Source organism: Lacerta agilis, chromosome 12 (genome assembly GCF_009819535.1).
Source record: "Lacerta agilis isolate rLacAgi1 chromosome 12, rLacAgi1.pri, whole genome shotgun sequence".
Classification (NCBI taxonomy): Eukaryota; Metazoa; Chordata; class Lepidosauria; order Squamata; family Lacertidae; genus Lacerta; species Lacerta agilis.
This window is the reverse complement of record NC_046323.1, coordinates 46,687,834-46,712,007: the sequence shown is the minus strand read 5'-3', so window position 1 is coordinate 46,712,007 and position 24,174 is coordinate 46,687,834. Positions and strand designations below refer to the sequence as shown.

At 45.9% G+C, this 24,174-nt stretch overlaps 1 protein-coding gene across 3 annotated transcripts in view; it reads right to left on the bottom strand.

The window, feature by feature from the left end:
- Nucleotides 1-24,174, bottom strand: part of PRKAG2 (protein kinase AMP-activated non-catalytic subunit gamma 2) — a 177,204-nt gene that overhangs the window by 89,809 nt on the left and 63,221 nt on the right. The window lies entirely within an intron of this gene.

Here is a 24,174-nt window from a genome sequence, read left to right as displayed (position 1 = left end):
GGCATATTAGTTACATTGTTAAGGAGCTGTGGAGTTTACAAAGACACCCTAATGTCTCCTTAGGTATGTTTTGAGTAGTATTCTAAGTGTGCTGCATGATTTTCTTCAGGAATGCTTTCGATAAGTATTTTAGACAGGCCAACATTACACTACAAATTTGGGGAGAGAAGCACTGAGATGGAAAGACAAATTTGTTGGACCCCACTGTAAGCTTTTTTCCAGAGCAGCAATCTTGGCTGACACCCCAAAATGCGTGTTTTTGGGCACCATTCCATTCCTGAAGAAAGTACAACCCGAGATCGGGGGGCGGATCGGACCTCCAGAACAAATCAAGTTCTTAACCCGAGGTACCACTGTAGTTGTTTTTCTCTTTGACATCTGGAGGGAGGGCGTTCCACAGGGCGGGTGCCACTACCAAGAAGGCCCTCTGCCTGGTTGCCTGTAACTTGGTTTCTCGCAGCGAGGGAACCGCCAGAAGGCCCTCGGCACTGGACCTCAGTGTCCGGGTAGATCGAGGGGGGTGGAGACACTCCTTCAGATACAAGCAGACTACGCTCCTTGAAACAAGCAGACTACTAGGGCCATGAGAACGAACAGGCTAGGGTCAGCCAAAGCTCAGGAATATGAGGGCTATTCCTTCTAACAGGATTATAAAGGTGTTGGTGTGGGTACTTGGTCATTCCGATTTTCCACCCCACTGTTACTGCAGTATGTGAACCTAGGAGAGGTTGCTCAAAGGTTGGTCTAAGCGGTTTTGGCACGATGTGCATAGTTGTTTTTTTGGCCGACAGAGTTGCACATTTACCCTGAATCTGGGTTTAGTTTTCAAGGGCAGCAAAGGCCTAAACCATCCTTCAAAGCCCGGGAGGAAAATATCCACCTCTCTTTCAAGCATTTTCTTTCTTTCTTAGGAGCTGATCTGAAAGCATCACAGAACTGCGATAGCTAAGAGGCATCTGAGAGACCATGCAGTCCAAACCCTCAACAGATTTACCGGTAACTCCAATCACATGCCAAAGGTCAGCCTAGACTGTCTGCAGTCTTGTGCACCAAGAAACCCAGTCGGGTTTGCTACTGAGTAAGCCTGGAGAAGTAAACCATGAAAGAGGTTTGGAAGCAGCCACGGAGTAAATATCTTGGAATTGGATAAAGCCATCTTGCCCAACAGAAACTGACTCATGCCACGCTGATGTGAACATCTAGGGGAGAAAAAACTGTGAAACTCATCTCACTGCATTCTAAGGCAGTAATGCAACCACACCTTCAGTGGTACTGAAAAAGCCACTCCACATGTTATGCCAAATGAGGTGAATTCAGAATTATTATTTCAGAATGCAGATAGACTTTCACCCTCCTATGTAAAAAGTTCCTAGAGTGTGGAAACTAGAACATTGTGGAAATAATTACACTAAGGCTATAAATCTAAGTACAGTGGTGCCCCACTAGACGAATGCCTCACTAGACGAAAAACTCACTAGACGAAAAACTCGCTAGACGAACGGCATTCGTCTAGCGGAAGCTGCCCCGCAAGACGAAAAAGTCAATGGGGCTGCTTCGCAAGACGATATATATATATATATATATTTAAGCGCGAAAACCTCCGCGCTCCATTGCCGCTTCGCTAGACGAATAATTCGCTCTACGAAAAAACTCGTAGAACGAATTATTTTCGTCTAGCGGGGCACCACTGTATGCTTATGTACAGACATGAAAAAGGCCCTGTTGGGCCGGACTAAAGACCTATCTAGCCCAGTGCACAGTTTCCAAAGGTGGACAGTCAATTGTCGCTGGGAAGACAACAAACAGGAGATGAAGGCAAGCCTCCCTCCAGCCCAGGCAGCTGGCGTTTAGAGGAATATTCCCTCTGAATCTGGACTTTCAATTAAGCTGTCATGGCTAGTAGCCTTTAATTTATCTGCCCACCTAAGCCAGAGTCACATCTTGTGGCAATGGGTTCCAAAAGTTATTATGTGCTGCATGAAGAACTTCATTTTGTCTTTCCAATTAATTTCATTAGGCGATCCCAACCTCTAGTATTACAAGAGAGAGAAATTTATCTCCCCCAACCCTTTAAGGGTTGTGGTAAGGATTATTCAGACCATGCACATTGAATACTTCAAACATTGCTACTGAAGCACTATTTAAATGCTGTCATGTAATTTCAGACAATAGAATAGAATGTTCATTGCATAAGTTTGGTTAAGTTCCTGGGGCTAGTTATTTATTATTAGAGGCCCGAGCAATTTTTGTAATACTATTGTGCTACAATGATGTTATGATTGTTGCACAGGGTGTTGATTCAAGTTGCACACCAACCCGAGTGCTGTTCTAATCGCAAACAGAACTCTATCCCATTTTGACCTAGAGCTTTTCAGCTGCCCTCACAGGAGGATGGCTTAACTTAAAAACATAGAAAATTATCCCCCCTGCTGCCACCCCAGTGCTCTTCCTACGTATGTTCTCTTGATAACAAGAGGAGTTCACGTCAAGCCAGCCCAGAGGTTGTAGAAAGGTGCTTTATTGACAAGGCAACAACCCCCCCCCCCGACCCCTGAAGCCTTGTGGCCCAAATCTGAAAGCACAAAAATGATGGCATGAGTCAGGAGGAAGTATACAGGGGGGAGAGAGAGAGAGAGAGAGAGAGAAGAGAAGGATTTCAATCATAATAAAGCAAAGGATTTGCTTCCGCAACCAGCTTGGGCTCCTCTGTTATTCTAAGAGTTCAGATAACTCCAGTGGTGCTAAGAGCAACACCACGAGCTGGATCTTTCCCCACCCCCCATTGTTTATTTTCCACTCCCCAAATCGAAAAATAAGCAAGAGCATGATGATAATGATCCTCAACCTGATGGCTGGTGGGCGTTAGCTGTTAAACAAAGAGATCAGAGACTGAATCATGAAACTGGCAGATCTGCACCAGGCCTGAAGATCATCCATGTCAGCACCAGGGTCAGATTGGAGAGGTGGTGGGTGGGAGGTGCTACAGAGATCATGAGTGTACAAAACTGCTCAGCTGACCATTATCTGACAGAGCCGTGCCTCAGAAGCAGGTCAGAAATAATTCACAGTGAAGTTAACTCTTTATTCAAAGAAACAAAACTGCTCAGGAGGCCAGGCCTAGTGAGCATAGCAACTCATCCCAGTAGATCTCGCCCAAACAAGGCAGCTCCCTAACTTTCCTCTCCCTCAGGTCCATCCCAAGCAATCTGAGACTCCAACACCTTGTTTGTCATTGTTCCACCCTCTTCATACTTCTTCTGGTTCTGGAAGACCAGGAGGTAGGGGAGCTGGTCTTAGCAGATGGTGGAGACCCCTTGACTTCTTCAACAGCCTTGCTTCATCTCTGCTTCTTGATCCCCCTCCTCCGCTTCTGCCCCTGATTCTGGACTGCTCTCTGCTGCAGAATCTTCCTGCTCACTAAACCCCGCTGCCTCTTCATCTTCTGTCACCTTCAGTTCCCAGTCTGCTCCCTATTCTCCCTCTGACCACTCATTGTTATCCCACCCCCAATCCCTGGGCTCGGAGGCTTTTTCCCTTGGGGGTGCTCCAGCTGGGGCCTCCCAAAATTTCTCTGAAACCAGCCAGTCCATGACAGTATCTGCTCTCCAGCAGTATTTATCCCAGGCCTGTCCAGTCCAACTCTCCCTTCTCCAGAAGAAATGAATGTGAGGGAGCTTCACCACCATTTAAAGTGTGTGAGAGAGATCACATTACACCCTATATACCAGTTTGGATACTGCAGTCATTCGGGAACTCCCTTCTTAGAATGCAGCATGCCGCGGAGGTCTTTTAGTTTAGCAGCCCCAGTGATAAAGAAATATGTTCCGGTGAGTATCAGACAAGCTCCAACCCTTTTAGGATTTGGGCACCCATGGAATTACCCACCCTTCACCCTAAGGTCCTCAGGTGGGTTACAGCATTAAAACACAATACTAAAAGCAATTTAAAACAACACACAATGCAAGAGACACACGTCTGCGGGGAGGGAATTCCACAGCTTAGAGCAGGGGTAGGCAACCTAAGGCCCGTGGGCCGGATGCGGCTCAATCGCCTTCTCAATCCGGCCTGCGGACGGACCGGGAATCAGCCTGTTTTTACATGAGTAGAATGTGTGATTTTATTTTAAACTGCATCTCTGGGTTATTTGTGGGGCATAGGAATTTGTTCATTATTTTTTTTCAAAATATAGTCCGGCCTACCACATGGCCTGAGGGACGGTGGACCGGCTCACGGCTGAAAAAGGTTGCTGACCCCTGGCTTAGACAGAGGCCACCACAGAGAAGGTCCTCTTCCCCTGGGCCACCCCCACAACCTCTGAGGGCAGAGGAACTTCTAAGAGGGCCCTATCTGCCAATCTCAGCACCTGAGAGAGTCGGTAAGGAAAGAAGCAGTCTTTCAGATATTTGGGGCCTGGGTCGTTTAAGGCTTTAAACACAAACATGAGCATCTTTTACTGGCCCTGGCAACAAACAGCAGATGTCTTAAAAAGGGGGTTATACGAGATCTAAATGTAGCCCCAGCGACTTCCGGCGAGGTCGCCATCACGGGCGGTCGTGGGTTGCCTCGGCAGCGAGGCGACCCAGTCCAGCCCGGGGGTTGGAGCCCCGCTACCGCTAAGCGGGGCTCCGGTGAGGCGTGGGAAGAGCGTCCCGCGCCTCGGGCTCCCCGGCGGGCCCGCTAAGCTCCGTACCCTTCCCTCGTTCCCCCTGTAAAGGGGGAGTGGGGGTGAAGGGAGCGCGGAGCTGGGCCATTAGGGGACATGCCCCAACCGGGCGGAAAAGCGGCGAGTGCTGGCCGTGACGAGCGACAACGTTCTCCCTGCAGAAGATGAAAGGAAATGAAGCCCGGTGGTTGTGAGTACTTGATTGGATTAATCTGTGGATTTAACGATCCGGGAGGTTTCAGGGAAAGGAAGCCTGCCTCCCTCCCTTCGGTGGCAAGAAAATAACGGTTTTTGATAGACTGCTGCTATAATGATGGTTACATTGTTTTGACTTTTTGATAAGTGAGACTATTGAGATTTCCCTTTGGGGAGGAAGATGATGGAAAATATCCCTGTTTAAAGTTGTAGTCTTTACGCCCCGGTTTCGGGGAAAATGGCTGCGAAAGCTTGAGTTAGAGTGGAAAAGTACTGGTATTAAGATGGAGAAACATTGAAATAGAAACTGAAATTTGACACCTATGCCCGCTTCTACCATGTTGGGCTTTGTTCTCGAACTTGTTTTGAACTCTGGATTAACCGATGAACAAAAGATTACTTTTCTGGAACTGGAACTGCTTAATCAGAAACTGATGGTCTTGAACTGGGGCATGAAGAAAAATGTGCTTCCCACAGAGGAGACCTTTCAGGTGATTGAATCTATGGAAGAGAGCCTTGGCAAAGAGCTGAAGGGGATGTTAGAAGAACAGAGAGAGATGGCTTGGCGACTCCGGGGAAAAGAAACGTCCTTTGGAGGTGGCAGACCCGGGACGGTGAAGATTGTTATATCCAGCCCTCGAGGTGAGAGCTCAGGAGCGATGGGCAAAAAATTGAGATGTCTACAAATAGAAGAAGAATGCAGCATTGAACCGGAGAAGCTGGAAGAAGATCAATTGTGTACCCTGATGCTCGAGGCAAGGACTGTTATGGACTACGTCTGGATCTGTGGACTTATAAGGAAAGAGGACAATTCGAGGAGTGGTTCCGGTGTAAGGTGGAGAAGGACAATGGTTAGAGGGGGGATAGGGTGAACTGTATTAAGCGTAAAATATAAATGGTCTGTTATGGTAACCTGAAATCGGTGTGTCAAGATATTAAGTCTTTTTAAATAAGAAAGGGGATATTTTGAATTTTTTTGTTATCAGCAGCAGTTTAAGGGAAAGAAGAAGTTTGTTATGATGTGATACAAGAATAATATGTTAAGATAGAAAGTTTTGCTATGAATTGTCATGAAGTTACAATATGATTTGATTTTATCCAAGATAGAAGTGAGATATAATTGTAGATCGGAAATAAGATTTTAAGAGGTTTGTTTTGATTTGAATTTCTTTTTGTTTAAATGAATTTAATTTTTAGAGAGGTGAAGTTATTAAAGTAGAATCTGGATCTGAAACCGAAGGAGAGAAGGCAGGGGAAGTCAACTGTAAAGTTTCGAAACAAGAATTCCCCCCCCCCCGTGTATGTAAACAAGAAGAAGAATCTTGGTTATGTTTGTATTTGTTTTGTATAATTGTGGGTGGGTGATTGTTTGGGTAGATGTAGGTGTGGGTGTGGGATTATTCTTTGTTATGAAAAATACCAATAAATTCTTCATTAAAAAAAACAAACTAAATGTAGCCCCAGCATGCTGCATTTTGGACCAACGTACGTTTCTAAACCGTATTCAAGGGCAGTCCCACAAACAGTAACTGGAAGTTTCCGGAGTTTGGTGGCCAAGCCATCTTTGCCCCAAAGGGGTTGTACCTGATGAACCAGCTGTTGCTGGAAAAAGGCGCTCTTTGGCCAGAGGCCACCTAAGCCTCAAGTGACAGCGCTGAACCCAGGAGCACCTGCAAGCTGCAGTCAAAAGGGTGGCAGAATAGTCAGAGGCTGCAGCTGTTGCCAAGTCTCTCCTCACAAGAGCAGTCTTTTTCTTCTTCTTGGCTTTTCAACCAGTTACCTGCTTTGAAAAGAGGAATTAAACGCATCACTAGCCCAGCTTAGAAAGCTGCAGGTTGTGATAGGACCAAAGGAGATTTATGATCAGCGCTGTCAAGAGGCAGAATTCTGTTGGGTAAGTTGTCAAACCTTTGACAGTCTGGCAAAATGGGGAATACTTTGCACTTTTAAAATGAGAGCAATATGCTTTGGGGGGGGGGAGAACCCAAAATTTTATCAGCAGCCAGCAATGAAGACATGGCATATCTCTGGCACTCAAATCAGAAGAGTGTGACTGGTGTCTTAAATATTAAAACCTGCATCTTAAAGAGACACAAATAGAATGTATTGCTCCAATCCACATTCTCTGCTTAAGCATGTTTGTTTCCATGCTACTCGGAATGAGGTGGGAGATAATAGGTGTGGATTAAAGCAGGGTTTCTCAACTCTGGGCCTTCAACCACTTTTGTTGTTGGCATCTGTCTCGAGAGACAATGGAGTGCACCTCTGGGGGTGAAGTTAAGCCAAAGTGACCTCCCTGAGGCGGCACAGGTTTGGGTAGCGAGTACGGAGGTCCTGGGCCGCCCAGACAACAAGACCCCCTTCTTGGCCTCGCTGATGTGGTCCAAAGGAAAGCAGAGCAATATGTTTGGCACCAGCTTGGCTGCGGGAGTTGCCGGAAGGAGGCGTCCAAAGCATTATCCAAACCTCTGGATTTGTGTAGGATTTACCCCTTAGCTTTTTCTTCTTCCAAAGATATCCCACAAAGCAGCAGAGGACCACTTTTAGGTGGGTCTCATTTGCTACAGCCTGCCCAGTGCCTCCTTCCTTGCCTGTCCTGCCCCATAGCCACCCCAGCTCAACCAATGCAAATACCAGCAGCTTCTGGCGTTTTTAGTAAAGGTTGAGTAAAGAAGTTTTTTTGGGAGGTGGGGTGCCTGAGGAATTGAAGGTTTCCCTTCTAGGAGGGGAAATGGCCAGAGGAGGTGTTGCCGTATGTCTGAAATTTCCCGGACTTAAGACGGTATTCGGTCCTCGTTAGCAGTCTGCAGGTGGAAATCGCTGAGATGTCTGGGAAAATCCGGACATATGGCAGCCCATGTTGGAAGTGTAGATTTTGGCGGATGTCATTAAAAATAACTCAAAAGCTCAACAGCTTTTGTGTCTGGACTTTCACTTGTTGAAATGTGGCAATCTTATTACAAAACAAACTGGGAATATACCAGTAAAGGAATATAAAGGAAGGGGAGAAGAGAGGAGAGCAGTTGCAGCAGGAAGAAGTGATTGAAAAGGGCCAGAGGGGGATTAGAGAAACCTGCAGGTTGGAGGCAGGGGAGAAGGTCCAAGTTGGATGTGAAAGGAAGTGGGAGAAGAATTAACAGGCATTGGGGTGGGTAGGGGAAAATTAAAAAGTAAAGGCCTTTACTGGTTGGAGAGTCTGGATCAACAAATTCTGCCTAAAACAGGGAGGCTGCCATAATACCTCTGGAGCAAACTCCTGTACTTCGCTTCAGAAAAGCTAAGCTATGGAACCTCACCACAAAGAGAACACTGTGACAGAGAATTTTGCAATTTCCAAAAACTGGTTCAGTGTCAGAAGGAAACAATGTCAGTAAATGCCAAACTCTCCTTCCACCTGCCGCCATTTTGTGACTGGTAAACCTCAGCCATTCTCAGCAATCTCAGCCACCCCGAATTCAGTAATTCAGAGCTTTCATGCCCCATGAGGCCACATACCAATGGACAAGCCGTCTGGGATCTATTAAGAACTGAAGGACACAAGCAGGCTACAGATCTGCCTTTCTTATAAAACCAAGAGTCTTGGGGGAAAGACCTGAGGGGTACAAATCAGATGCACAGTTGATGCGTCAATGGGTATGCAGTAAAACTTGCCACAATCATCTTCATAGAAAATCTCATTGCCATGGGAAATCTCAATTCATCCTCATCAAATTCTGCAATATAACAACCCAAATGGTGTGTTCACAGTAAGATTCCAAGTCTGCTTATAATGTTGATTACTTTCAACAGTATCATTCTATGTAAGCTTTCCGCACACTTTCAAATTGAGGCTGCCAGGCACTTCATAACTCCCACCCCTGCTTCAAACCTTATTCTATCCTTCCTGGACCCTTCATTAGGCAACAAGAGGACTGACGGCCCCAAGAGAAAAAAAGCAAAGAGTTGCACCTTTCTCTGGAGTCTCCTACCGTCACTAACTGGTCACCCCTCCTTTTATAGCAGGGGTAGGCAACCTAAGGCCCGTGGGCCGGATGCGGCGCAATCGCCTTCTCAATCTGGCCCATGGACGGTCCAGGAATCAGCATGGTTTTACATGAGTAGAAAGTGTCCTTTTATTTAAAATGCATCTCCGGGTTATTTGTGGGGCATAGGAATTCGTTCGTTTCCCCCCCCCCCAAATAGTCTGGCCCACCACATGGTCTGAGGGACGGTGGACTGGCCCATGGCTGAAAAAGGTTGCTGACCCCTGTTTTATAGCCTTCCTGCGCCAACACACCCATTATCTTCCTTTCTGCTGAGGCGGCACAAGAGCAAAAGCCTGCAAGACTGAAATTGATTTTCTTCAAAACACAACACTGTGCGGAAGGGATTACGGCCAAAACAATACCTATAGCACAGTCTGACCGGCCAAAGATAAGAGACCCAGCTGGGGCAGCAGTAGGCAACAGGCAGGCGCTCTTTACCACCCGCTGTGCCCCGATATTAAAAAATCTTGAGCCTGTGTTTTTCCTCCCCTTTCGGTGTATTCGGAGATGTAACGAGACCCGCAACAGGGACAGGGAGCGCAACGTGGATTAGGAACTTTCCGCTGGGCTTTATTTTGGGTCACAGCGGTCAGAGTGTTCTGCCATCCACCAGAATTCCTTGCTTCCCTTCCCTATTTTTGGGCTCTGAAATAAAATTGGCTTGAGAAGCCAGCTTACTAATGGGCACCTCTTCCAGGGATTCAGGGAACTGCAACATTATTATGTAACCTTCAAAAATTCAAGCGTCGTTACTTATTATGGGGTGGTTGCTGTCGTTTTATCTTGCTCTTCTGCTGCACCCAGCTTGCACAAAATAAATAAATAAACAAAGCAGCCACATATTTTGGGTTATCGTGATTTGCAGGTGCCATCTTATCAAGAGTTCCATTCTGCACCATATAGGAACTGGGAATTTAGTGGTGTGGCCCCTACCCTTTGGAAATCCCTGCCCTTGAATATCAGACAGTCTCTGTTAGTCTTTTTGGTACCTAGTGAAGACACTCCTCTTCCAACAAGAATTCTAGTGGAGCTATTTCCCAATCCGCATCTGTACAGAGGTTGGTTTTTAATGGACGGCTCAGTTGGTTAGCGCATGGTGCGGATAATGCCAAGGTTTTAGGTTCAATCACTGTATGGGGCAGCTGCACATTCCTGCATTGCAGGGGGTTGGACTAGATGACCATCAGGGTCCCTTCCAGCTCCATGATTCTATACTGTTATTTCTTTATCCTTTTGTTGTTTGGCACCCTGTGCTCCTTTGGGAGGAAGAATGATGGGACCTGCAGACACCTACATGGTACCTGCTCTATGCAAGTACATGCCTTGTGGGTGGGAGGAACACCGCAGCTTACTTGCTTGATCTGTAGTTACCCTAATTAGGCCTGGCACTGATAAGCAGCTTCTTAACAAGCTGTGACAGATTTCTCAGCCTTTCCACCAGAAGTTTTCCTGAGTTTTATTGTGCTCAGCAAAGCATGGATCTGGTGGCCTTTAATGTAATTGCAGGAGTAATGAGTCTTGGTGCCAACAGCAGCTTTCTTCCCAGGGCAAAAAACAGCAGCCACAGACCAATCTGAATCAGGGCCATGAGAAGACTTAAATTCCTCGCTGCATGCCACGGTATCAGTCCAACCCCAGTTCCCCAAACGCTGCTATTTGCAAAATTACAATCAATAATAATAATAATAATAATAATAATAATAATAATAATTATGCCTCGCCCATCTGGTAGGGTTTCCCCAGCCACTCAGGGTGGCTTCCAACAAAAGATTAAAAATACATTAAAATATCAGTAATTAAAAACTTCCCTAAACAGGGCTGCCTTCAGATGTCTTCTAAACATCAGATAGTTTTTTCTTTCTTTGACATCTGATGGGAGGGTGTTCCACAGGGCGGGCGCCACTACCGAGAAGGCCCTCTGCCTGGTTCCCTGTAACTTTGCTTTTCACAGTGACGGAACCGCCAGAAGGCCCTCGGCGCTGGACCTCAGTGTCCGGGTTGAATGATGGGGGTGGAGATGCTCCTTCAGATATACAGGACCGAGGCCGTTTAGGGCTTTAAAGGTCAGCACCAACACTTTGAATTGTGCTCGGAAACGTACTGGGAGCCAGTGTAGGTCTTTCAAGACCGGTGTTATGTGGTCTTGGCGGCTGCTCCCAGTCACCAGTCTATAACTCAGGAGCCAGTTGTGTACTTAAACCGTATCAAAGACCTTACAATTTTTTCCCCTTCTGCAAAAATCTCAGAATTTGCATGGTAATTGAGCTGGCCGTAAGATTGTTATAGAGATCTCCAGATCTGTCCACACCTTACTGTATTTCTTCTGTGTTGAGATTAGAACCTCGGGGGAACAATTTGTGGCCATGGTATTTTTAGGGGCACATCTGCAGAGCTTGTGAAAAAGCAAGGCGCAAGACAGAAGCCAGTTTGCTTTATTCTGGGTCTAGAGTACAACGTGGCACATTTTGAGAGTTGTGAATTGGTTGCTACAAGGCAATTTCCCACAGCCTCTCTGAGCCCAAATAGAGTGACCCTGCGGATGTCACTGGACTACTAGTCAGAGATGATGATAGTTCAGGGCCATCACATGGGGAGCCACAGATTCCTCATGCTTGCTTTGAGGTCTCAAACGTATCTTGGGACATGCAAGGACAGTTCATAACAAAGGTGAAGATCTACCACCCATCACTAAAACAAGAAAGGATATGTGAGGACACAAGGAAAAACCCATGAAAAATAAATATTAGAAAAAAGACTATATATGGTCAACTTTTGCCTTTGTGAGGAGAGAGATTAATTTCTTTCTCAGGATGTCAGTTATGCCAGGCAATTTCTTCTGCCTTCTCTCTAAGAAGCATTACAAAAACTGTCAACAACATTAAGGATAGCTTAACAAAAAAACTAAAACAAAAAAAACCTACCCAGCCTCTTTGCCAAAAGCACAATTGCTAATCGTTACTGGGATTTGCTTTTCACACGGACAACTCCCTGGTTTTTAATTCTTTGGTTCTTATTTTGAGTGCCTGATTTGTTAACTCTTGTTCCAGCCTAGTTTTGGGGTGCAAAATGAAACTTTTTCTCTGCCTGTCTGAAGCTAATATTTTCAATTATGGGTGAATGGCACACAATAGGGCACAAGGGTTTGGTCTGGCTTGGCTTTAGAACATTAGATTTATTATTCATTGTTTGAGGTTTGGGCTGCAGCATAGTAGTCATGAGTGCAGAAGACATTCCTTGAGGACTTCCTCTGGTGCTCATGAAACCTGACGGCCTCCCTTGCTTACTGCTCCCTTCATCACAAGGTGAGGAGGGTGGTTATTCCACCCCTCCACTTGAAAAGAGCTGAAAGAGGAAGCTAGAAGAGGGATGCTCGTTCCCTCTTCCAACTTGATATGCTTTTTGAAGGATCACATCAGCATCTCAGATGTTAAACTGGAATCACTGCAACAGTTCGTTTATGTTGGGACTGTCAAATGGAGGAGGCAGGAATCTTATCGGTTTGAGGTACCAAATAAGGCTTGAAACACTCACACCTACTCATTACTGCAGCACATCCAGAGCTAATACACCATTAGCAGGGCAAAGAGGCTGAGCACTCAAATGGTTGCTACAGCACACCTCAATGTCATCTTCTCCCATATTCCATTTAGTGTGGGAAATTTGCAAATTGTGTGTGGCTTAGGGTATGGAATAGGTGGTGCTGGTAAATGGAGAATAACAATAAATATTTCAGTTGGTGGCATGGGGGGGGCAGCCATTTCGGCATGGAAGAGGATTCTGGAGAACAAGCAGTAGCAAGGGCATCAGTGGTGTCCTGCTTGGGGACCATGGTGCAGCCAAGGCACTCCCTGGCTGGATTAATCATATGCTACATTCCAAAGAGGAGGGTTACAGAAAAGCAAGTCAGGTAAGATCAGTCAAATGCACCTGGCAATACCAGATTCCAACCACGGTGGAAAGCAAGGCAAACAGGAGCATATCAGCACCCTGGAGAGCTCACTGAGGAGCAGTTGTTGACCCAACAACATGCTGAAGCCTCCTGGGGCTTTATGAAAGTCAGCTGGCCTGGACTTTCTATTAGCCCTACCCCCCTTCTATGACAATGTAGGCTCTTTTAAAGGATCATTGCCCTGCTGGGTAGCTGTTGGTTCCTACAGCATGGAGATAGTGAGGGATGAATTGGAAGGGTGTCATCCAAGCTGGAGGGGTCTGGTAAGGCCACATCTTCTGGTCTGAATAGTCCAGAGGGCAGGGCGGGTATTTATGTCCCAAGTGATGCTTCCTCTCCCTGCAGGTCTGCCTGTGAGCCAGATGGAGGATTGTGTCCAGAGAACATGACAAATAGCAGGGGCCTCAAGAGCTGCAGAGGTTGCTCAGGCCTGAGTGAGGGGAAGTAGTGATGATGGTGGTGAAGGAATTATGGGACACAGAGGTTGGATAATGAAGATATATTCAGAAGATAACCACTGGTCCTACTGGCTTGAGGGGAGGGGGAGTTATGGGTGTGGCCACATCTGCTGGATGGGCAGCTTTGCCCTCCAACTTAAATGAAGTTGATGCCCCTGGTTGACTAGATCAGCAGAATATAAATTCTCAAATAAATAAAATGGGAGGGGTCACACAAAACAGCATAATATTCACATTGCATGACTGCAAGCTTGCTAATTTTGCTGTGTGCGTTTGCAGTGAAAACATGTAGAAGTGCAGTCATCATGTGTGATGCTCTACACGCTATTTGCACACTTTCATGTTTTTGAAATCTGAAGTTTTTATCCTGTCTGAAAACCCCGGGAAGTTCTAGATAAAATATGCTTTTGCCATTAACAAAGCCAACATCTGGTTGCCGCTCGCTTTTATAGCAATTCTTTGTGCAGCTGGGTGTTTGGAGTGGGCTCCTTCTTCCCATACTTTCCCTATGCCCTTCCACCTAAGGATTTGCTAACAACTTCAGCATTTTTCGAGTGGATGGATGCCTGATCCTAGGAAATTCGGGCAGCTGTACAAACCAGCTCATGCTAATCCCTGGCATTTGTGCAAAAGCTTACCATAAGCCTTCAACTTCAGGAGGTGTCAGAACAGCAAGATCCTCACCATCAATTAATTCTGCTTTCAGAAAGTAGAAAAGAGGGCTATTGGGAGGCAACAGAGTGAGAGACAAGAGGCTGGGTCAAGGCCATTTCGTCAGCTTGGTTGAGACCACCAGTTTCACTGGGCTCCTCCCTCCCTCCCTCCCCTGTCACCTGGCAGTAGCCAAACCACCAGGATTCAACAGTGGGGAAGTTGGTAAGCAGGGCCGTAGGTCAACAGAGCTTGATGGAATGAATCCAGGCTGTGGCATTTTGACCCTCCACTCAATGACTTTTCCCCTGATCACCAATATCATTTGCCTGTTCTGGGTATGCATGCAGGTATTTCTGCACCTGTGTGAATGTGTGTGCACCTTTAAAGAAAATTCCCAGGAAGGGCACAAATGCCAAGATTACCAACCTTAGTTGTCATGATTCACAACAGGCGAACAGGGGCAGCAATACCCATTTTTAATTTGGCTCTTTAAAAAAAGGGGGTATTGTGTATGACTAATCTTTGCCTGCATAAAGCTTGCCCAAGAGTGATGAAGCTGTTCTGTCCCAAGGCCTCTCTATTTATTTTTTTATTTTAATGTACAAGGTGTGACTGCTGTTTAAATGTATTATCATTGCATTAGCAAAGATACTGCATGCTGTAACTTGGAAACAAAGCTGCACACCGAACAGGAAGGAATTAATAAGGAAATTATAGGAGCAGATGTTAAGTGATAAACTTAATGACAATGTTGTGATTACTTAGAGCATCTTATAGAGCTTTAAGAAAATGGAATCCAGTTATGCAATATATGAAGAAATAATTAGGAACTGCACATATAGGAATAGAAAATATGCCGCTATAAAGATTGGTATTAAGGACTTTGTTTCTGATTAAGCTGTTTCACACACATGTATTGAGGGATTTCATAAGAGATATAAAATCGTTAAGATAGGATGACCATATTGATGACATTAATGATATTTATGACTTCTGCATTTATGAAATGTAACTTATTTGGATTACTTGAGATATTTATAAGCAAGGTAGTAGAGATGTTTAGTATAAGGTTTGACACAATGTTAACCTTAAAAACAACAACCCTATACTGGATTTTTTATTTAGTTTAAGTACGAACAAAAACGAAAAAGAATACTTTTTTAAAAGCTTGATGTATATACTGATTTAGAGGTCACACCCCCACACACCTGCAATCCCATACCCATATATTGTATGGAGATCTGAAAAAAACTCCTCCTGCTAACTCGGTTGTTCAACTTCACATGTGCCTTCTTCAGTAAAATTGGATGCACTCATACCATATGGCTAATATGGCCAGCACACCCCCCCACAAAAATCACCAAAAATCACACATGACAAACCTGCCCATCAAAACATAAAACGTGCTAACAAGCTTCCACATCAGCAGGTGTGCAGCAGATTGCAAATGTATAATGGGTTGTTTTAATTTATTGGATTTGTGCTGGAACACGCAAATCCTGATTAAAGGAAGGAAAACTACAGGCAGGCATTTTGATAACAATACTGTCTGGATGCTGCAAAAACATTACACAAACGAACAACACAAATTCCACAATAGACACATGTCCAAAAGCACCCAACATAGTGCAGGCACTTCAAAACCCTCTAGCTGTCATGGATTGGCTGGATTCAGAAGAGGGGTGGGAGGCCCCAACAGGGGAATGTTGTGATATCAGTACAAGCCGAGCTGCGAAGACGCTGAAGCAGCAAGGTCACTTGACTTGACTAAGAGTCATATTTCACTCTGTGAGAAACACACTGGCCATAGTAGCCCACTCACATGTGATGTCATTGTATTTTACTATTGTACTTCCTTACTTTCAGTTTCTGCATCAGGAGATGAAGGTCGCATTTACAGACAGCTCTGAAATAATGAGCTGCTGCGCAGAGGCATACTCTGCTCTTTATCTACAATAAAGTAGATCTTAGCCAAATGGCTGATGTGTGTTGTTTTCAAGCTGGGAACAACCGCATATTACATTGTGCCCCTGGACTCCAGAAGCCAGAGGGCACGGAAGCTCCGTCCGCCTTGGGGGTCAGTCTCTCAACTTGCCCCCGCGGGAAGTTTTCATAACATTGGTAGCAGAGGATGGTTTCCGAACATCGGACCTCTGAAGTCTTCTGCCTGATGTTTATTCTCTGGCGAAGAAAGCAGCCTTCTACAACGTTCTTCATTCCGGGGGAGTGCTTAAGAGAGCCGTTTCCCGCTGTGAGAAGAAGACGCGTTATCTTTGGACTGTGAGTAACCAGGACTGATTTACGACGCAATAAACCTCAGAAGGCTAGGTTTGTTTGCTAAATTTGCTTTCTGAAGACAGAGAGTAAAAAAGCCTGCTTTTTCGCCACTATGGCAAAGAATAGCAAGCAGAGCAGCAGCTCCCTTTGTCCAATGCTTACTGATGAAAATTACCAGTCATGGTTTTGAATAGCCTCCATGCCGGTTATAGTGCTATTGCATCACAGCTAGGTGCCCTGGATGCTCAAAACTTAACCGTTGCCAGAGTCTTCTCAACTTTGCTAAATGAGCAAGATCGTTGTGCTGCTCAAAATGAGGCTAATGGAAGGGGGAGTGAAGCAGAAGCGTCCTTAACCCCACCTAGTGGTCCAACTGAGCATGTGCAAGCTCTTAAAGTTATACGCTGCACAAACTGTGGAATGAGAGGACACAGTTTCCAGACCTGCAGAAAGCCCAAGAAAGGATCTACTCAACAAGCCGGTGGATCTACAGGCAAGGCGCAAGCCAAAGTCTACAAAGGGCGCACAGTGGCACTGCTTACACAAGGCGTGCAGGAGCAGCATACAGACTTAGCGTGGGTTATAGACTCAGCTTGTTCGCACCACATGACCGCAAACAAGCGTTTATTTAAGACTTTTAAGAGGCTGGACTCCACCGTGTCGCAGGTGAGTGGAACACACCTGAAATCGACTGGAGTTGGAACTGTTTATCTTCAGAGTCTCCAGCTATCTATAAGCAACGTTCTCTATGTGCCAGAAATTGCCTACAACCTGCTAAGTGTACCGCAGCTTACCGAGAAGGACTGCGAGCTCAGGCTGCGCAAAGGACTGTGCACAATTTATAAGGATGGAGAAGTTATCCTTACAGCTCAGAAGAACAAAGATGGACTGTTTTTACTGTCTTTTGAATCTACTGACTGTTGTTATGATGTTGTTGACTCTTATTTTGCAGGTGCTGCTAAGTCCAAGGAGACTACCAAACAGCCACGCAGAGAAAAGGTCACAAGATGTTTCCAGCAGGTTTCTGCTGATGTAATAGGACTTCTGCCAAAATCTAGAGGCGGAGCTACCTGTTATTTATTGCTGTCTGATCATTTCTCTAAATTTTCTTGGATTTACACTATGAAAAGTCCGCAGCAAGTCTTGGCCAAGTTCACTGAATTTTGTGCTAAGATAGATTTCATGCATGATGGCAAAATTGAATGTTTGTATACTAATCAATTACCAGTGTTTGATTCACAGGAGTTCCAAGAGTTCCTAAGTCAACATTGCATTCGGCACAAAGTTGCTGTCAGCCAATCATCGTGGAACAAAGATTTGTGTGTTAAAATTAACACAATACTACGTGAGGGTATGCAGGCGCAATTGCTAAGTGCAAAGCTGTCTGAACAGAATTGGGCTGAAAGCCTATCTGCCTTCACATATGCATGGGTCAGGAGTGTTCCAAAAGGAATGGAATGCTCACCTTATGAGATACTGTTTAACAGAAAACCTTCTGTTAAGCATCTTAAGGTTTTTGGTTCTCAGATGTGGGTGGAATCGCTTGAAGGTGCAACCATCCAAGGCATTTTTATGGGCTATGAGAAAGGTCAATACAGAATTCTATTGCCTTCCTCAAACACAGTAATTCTTACTCAGGAGGTAGAACCTACTGTAAAGCCGGAGACACAGGTTCTCCAAAGCTTTCCCATTGATGTCAATACATATGAGGATACTGACACCAGCAGTAGCAGTGCAAGCTCAACCACGGCTAGTTCCGACACAGGTGAAACTGTCATTGAGAGAACTCATGCTAGTTCCAGGCCATCTGATGAAGATGATGTGCTAGGATCTTTAGAGCCACTGTTTACGATTGGTAAAGTTTCTCCAAAAAGTCCTGTTCAGGAGAAACTCAGCAAAGAGGATCTACATCTTATGCGTAGATCTGAGAGAGTAACAAAGGGTCAGGCGCCCAAACGCTACTCCAAGGAGTTTGCAATCTCAGCTGTTGCAAATGTAGCTGTAGTTTGCACTCAAGACAGAGACACTCAGGCTCACTTCACAGATGTGAGAAAGCCATTACAACAGGTTGCAAAGTTCAACACTGTTCCTGCCAACACACACAGAGCAAGTGCTCTGGTCCCCTGGAGAGTTGGTTATCAAAGGCTTCAACTGGTAGAACCAGTCTCAGAGAGTTCCAAGGATGGAACAAAGACAACAGATTCATACTGTGTATATGATAACTGTTTGTTTGCTTCTCTTAATGATGCCTTACTTTTCGCCGCTCTTACATTGTCTAATATCGGGGGAGGATGTTGTGATATCAGTACAAGCCGAGCTGCGAAGACGCTGAAGCAGCAAGGTCACTTGACTTGACTAAGAGTCATATTTCACTCTGTGAGAAACACACTGGCCATAGTAGCCCACTCACATGTGATGTCATTGTATTTTACTATTGTACTTCCTTACTTTCAGTTCTGCATCAGGAGATGAAGGTCGCATTTACAGACAGCTCTGAAATAATGAGCTGCTGCGCAGAGGCATACTCTGCTCTTTATCTACAATAAAGTAGATCTTAGCCAAATGGCTGATGTGTGTTGTTTTCAAGCTGGGAACAACCGCATATTACATTGTGCCCCTGGACTCCAGAAGCCAGAGGGCACGGAAGCTTCGTCCGCCTTGGGGGTCAGTCTCTCAACTTGCCCCCGCGGGAAGTTTTCATAACAGGGAACCCCCAAGGGAACCCACTAAAGGAAGAATGCTCAGAGTCCAGGGATTGGTGGTGGGGTGACGATGAGTTGTCAGAAGGAGAAGAAGGAGCAGATTGGGAGGAGGTGTCAGAAGCTGATGGGGTAAAAGTGTCTGTGGCAGAGAGCACTCTAGAATCTGTGGCAGAAGCAGAGGATGGAGAGGAGGAGCAGACCCAGCATCTCAGCTCTGCTTCCCATTTGTACTTTGCATGTCGATTGCAGCACCTGGGCTTGATGAGACATGTGACCCTCACCTGTTCTGAGCTTACTCCTACTAAGGAATCACACTTCTCCTCCCAGAGCTAGCGAGCCCCACATGGTCAGCTGGTGAGCTGGGCTTTGTGCCCTTGCCTGCCTCAGCCTCCTAGAGTGCCCCTCCTCCTACTCCCTATGCCTCAGAGCCTGCTGTATTTGTGGAGACAGGGGCCCCTGTGGCTCTGGTAATGGGTCCTGCTACACCCCATGCTTGGGACCATGCTTCTTTTCCTTGTCCTTCCCGTCGTCCTGCCAGTTCATGACACCAACACCGGCTTTCTGGTCTACACAGGACGCAGGTGGCGCTGTGGTCGGCAGTTCGAATCCCCGCGACGGGGTGAGCTCCCGTTGCTCGGTCCCAGCTCCTGCCCACCTAGCAGTTCGAAAGCACATCAAAGTGCAAGTAGATAAATAGGGACCGCTCCGGCGGGAAGGTAAATGGCGTTTCCGTGCACTGCTCTGGTTCACCAGAAGCGCCTTAAGTCATGCTGGCCACATGACCTGGAAGCTGTATGCCGGCTCCCTCGGCCAGTAAAGCGAGATGAGCGCTGCAACTCCGGAGTCGTTCGCGATTGGACCTAACGGTCAGAGGTCCCTTTACCTTTACCAGGGCTTCAACATGGGGCATGCTGCACGCAGAGCATGTCTTCTGCCACTGAGATGCAGATCTTCCCTTATGAAGAGTCAAGAATCCTTAAACACCTATGATTCAGAGACCCTGATACAGAGCCACAGACAAAGCCCAGTCATGCCCCATTAATATCTCTAGCAAATGTGAAACTAAATCTTTCTGGGGATGCAACTGGGGTAGATAAGTCCAGGCCATGAAATTGAACATTTCAGATGCATGGCTTGTGCATTACTGATGAGCATTGCCTAGAAGCTTCAACCATAACAAGCTGGGGCTGATTTCCCACTAATGGTGCTTTGGTCTTACAAAAGCAAGTCCTTTTTTCATTCTGCAGTCAAATATTGTTATAGGAAATGGCCCTAGAAGACTCTAAAATCAATCTAAACCCATTAAAACAGTGTTTTTTGTTCTCTCTGTCCCTTGGGAAAAAGCTACTTTGTCATTTTATCTTAGCCAAATAGGGTGGAAAGAATTAATTTCATTATACAGAACAGAACAGGATTTCATTGGATTAAACCCAAGGACTTTCAATGTGCTTTTTAATATCTGCAGAATTGCACTGCCCTTTCACATTTGTAAAATATTCACGCACAAAAGATCTCCAAACCCATCCCTATTCCCAGCAGTGGCTGAATTTGCCACATCACAGTAAGCCAATGCTAGGGAAACTCCAGTTTCATAAGCCCACCAGATCTCCCAACTCGGCGCACAGTGTGGTTTAGCCAAAGCCATGCCGGGCAGCTTTACAACAGGTAAACCTGCAGTGCCAAACCGAAAAGGAAGAATCAGGAGCACACCCTGAGAGTCAGTGGCATAGGAAGGGCGGGGCGTAGGGGGCGGGGTGTCCTGGGTTCCAGGGGAGGGGGGTGACACTCGGCGGTCCCTCTCCAAACCAAGCCCTGCTACCCGGCACCCGTCTGTACTGCTTTACGGATGGCTGGGGCAGTCCATCCGGGCTGCCGCTGCTGCTCCCGTGGTAACTGAGCGAGCGGCGACTCGTGGGGCTGCCCCGTCTGTGCTGCTTTACGGACGGGGCAGCCCCACAACCCGCTGCTTGCTCGGCGGCTCACCCGGTCACTGCAGGAGCAGCAGCGCCGGCCCAGATGGACTGGCCATGCGCAGCATTTCCGTGCATGCACAGTCCATCCGGCGTCGTGACGTCACGACCCCACCCCACCCCCAGGGGGGGGCGCCTCTGTGCTGCCGCCCTAGGCAGCCAAAAGGCTTCCTCCGTCACTGCTGAGAGCCTTTTTCTGTTGCTCTGTAGTAACAAAAATAAGCGTCAGATTCAAAAAGCGGCGAATTACAGCTGAACAGGAAGAACGGCAAGTGCATTTTGGCACTGTACACACCCTCTTCTAGCTTTAAAGCACATGCAAAATACAATCTTTCCCTCAAAGAACTCTGGGCACTGTAGTCTGTTAAGGGTTGCTGGGAGTTACAACTCTGTGAGGGGTTAAACTACAATGCCCATAATTCTTTGAGGGGAGGGTATGTTTCAAACGTGCTTTGAAGGTAGAGCGTACACATAGCCTTGAGACTGCATTCATAATTCTTCTGCAGCCTCAACTTAAATTCAAGTCATGGCCACAAATGAAGACTCCTTGCAGCACTGGCTTATGTTTATGTCTTTATTATTTATTATTAATTTTTGTATACTGCCCTTCATCTGATTTCACAGGCCATGGAGGGTTGCCATATGTCCTCTTTTTCTAGGACATGTCCTCTTTTTCATGGTGTGGCGTTTGCCCCTTCCTGGGGAATATATGAATGTGCAGGAATAAGTAAAGGGTTAAGTGGCTGACCCTAGGTGGACCAATAAACAGAGGGAGAAGGAGCTAGTGGCAGTTGAAAAAAAGCAGTTGGTGTTAGTCAGTGGGTGTTGGGCAGTTGGTTAAGGGCAGTTGACTGAGACAGTTGGTTGGTTGGTGGTTTTGAGGGTTGGTGGTGAGGTAGAGTGGTGAGCATAGGATCAAGACACGGCTGAGATACGAATAAATATATACCAATGTAACTAATATCTTAAGTCCGTTGACATTTAAAATAAACACTTATTGCTTTGTTCAAATCCAAACCCTGACTATGACAGTGATTACCGGGGGGGGGGGGGGGATCCTGGTTGGTGGCAGCGAAGCGCTGTGGTGGCACAGGGATCAATAGACTGTGAAAGGTCCGGGGACCCTGTGTGATCGCCACACATGGGTATGTAAAATGAGAGTCAACATAGCGATCCATAGTTAAAAGTAGTAGCTGGCAAATGTGTCCTCTTTTTTGCTCTTCAAAATATGGCAACCAAGAGTCGTGGCTGTGTGCGTTTGCAACAATGGGGGAAAGCTATTCACAATCCCTGATTCAGCATTACATCTGATTCAGGGACTGTGGCTTGTTTTGCCCTTAACACACCACAATGGTAAGCCAAGAGTTGATCTTTGCTCGTAAACCATGGTTTGATTGAAAGAAACAAACCTTGATCCCATGATCCAGGTGCAATGCTGAGCCAAGGATTGATTTGTTTCCTCCAAGCAATAGCGGGGAGGAGCAAAACTGCCCAGACTGGCTCAGTCACAGGAAACCATTAAGTATGACACGAGAATTGGGTCATCATTTTAAAAAGAACAAGTCTTAAACTTGCTAAAAGCACTTTCGGGTATCTTGCACATTTTCTTCTTCATAACTGAAACCCCCATAGATTTGCCCATATCCAAGTTTAGATTGCAAGCACTTTGAAACAAAGACGTATCCTATTAGACGGCGAGACCTCTAAAATCCCTGCACATAAGCAGATGAACAAATCTTAACACACCCCAATTATGGCTGGTGAACCTATATTGTGGATTCCGAATAAAGTGTTTAGATTTAAAAGGCAAGCTTTGCAATGATTATCAACTATATATTGGAGAATCAACGTGGCTTTCGTATCAAAAGGCAAGAAGGTTGCCAGTCAAAAGTTATGTGTCTCCTCTACAGCACAGCCACAATAGAATCTGTTTAAAACCCTGAAACCTTATCTGTAAGAAACAGGCAACTAAAACTAACAGCACCATCTTAAGGCCAAAAATAGAAGCACACATTAAGCAGGAAAAGAGGAGGCAGCTTTATGCAGGGTAAGGCCAATGATCCTTCTTGCTCAGCACTGCTTATACCCAAGGTAAAACAAAATCGAAAATTCTTTCTAGTAGCACCTTAGAGACCAACTGAGTTTGTTCCTGGTATGAGCTTTCGTGTGCATGCACACTTCTTCAGATACACTCACCTGTACCCACCTGTAACTATACCCAAGGCTACCCACCTGTAACTATACCCAAGGTAGCCAGAGTGGTGCCTTCCACATGGGGTTGACTTCCCATCAGCCCTAGCATGCCCCATGGGCATAGCTCAGTTGGTAGAGAATGAGACTCTGCGTCAGGGCTGGAGTCCTTCCTCCCATCGTTGGGGCTGGTCCTGCACCACCAACCGAGAACATACATGTGACGTTTTTGTACTGTTTGTTCTATCCTTTTCAACCCGGCCCATCAAGGGTTAGCGCAGACTCCATATTGAACTGACAGGGCGGCTGAATGTTTAAAGAGAATGGGCAGCCGTTTTGTCAGTTGAGAGGGTGCTTGGGAGAGGGAGTGTGGGGTGGTTGAAAAGAAGGTCTGTGAGAGTAGGTTTTGGGTTAGGTAGTTGTAAGGTTATATATTATATGATTAACAAAGATATTACCACTGAAACTAAGCTTGTACTCAAAGAAACCTTAATGCAACCATTACGATCTTAAGCAAATAAATTTCCATCTTTAAGTGCCGGTCAGAAAGTCGTCTGTATTGTTTTCCAGCAAAGGTACATGAAACTCATTTGTGTGGACACTCATTAAAAAGACAAAACTTCCTTCAAGAGTGGAACTGTGAGGGTGTGTCTTTGAGGGGCACTGTGAGGGCAAAATAGGGGAAAAGACCCAGGGTGTCACAAAGTTACCTCAGGGCAGAGGTGAGTTTTTACATGGGGGAATTTCTAGTGGCTGAACCCCTCATACTGTGGACACAAGGGATAGTCTCATATTTTGCCTAGAGAGTAAAAGGGTACCTGGCCACGTTGGTGCTGGAAAGGGACTCTCTTTTATTTAAAAAGAGAAAGGTTAACTTAAAGGCTACAGGGATAAGTGGGAGTTTAGTTTTACCTAAGAAAGCCCTGTTACCAGTAATTCTTTTAATAAGTGAGCGGATAAAGTGGTAAGACGAAAGGAAGGGTCCTTCGTTATATCACAATACACAATAGGGTCATTGTGTTTCGCACTAGTGAGCTAGAGTGAGAAGCAACCACTTAAAAGCACCTTAAACAAAACTCGAAACCAAAGCT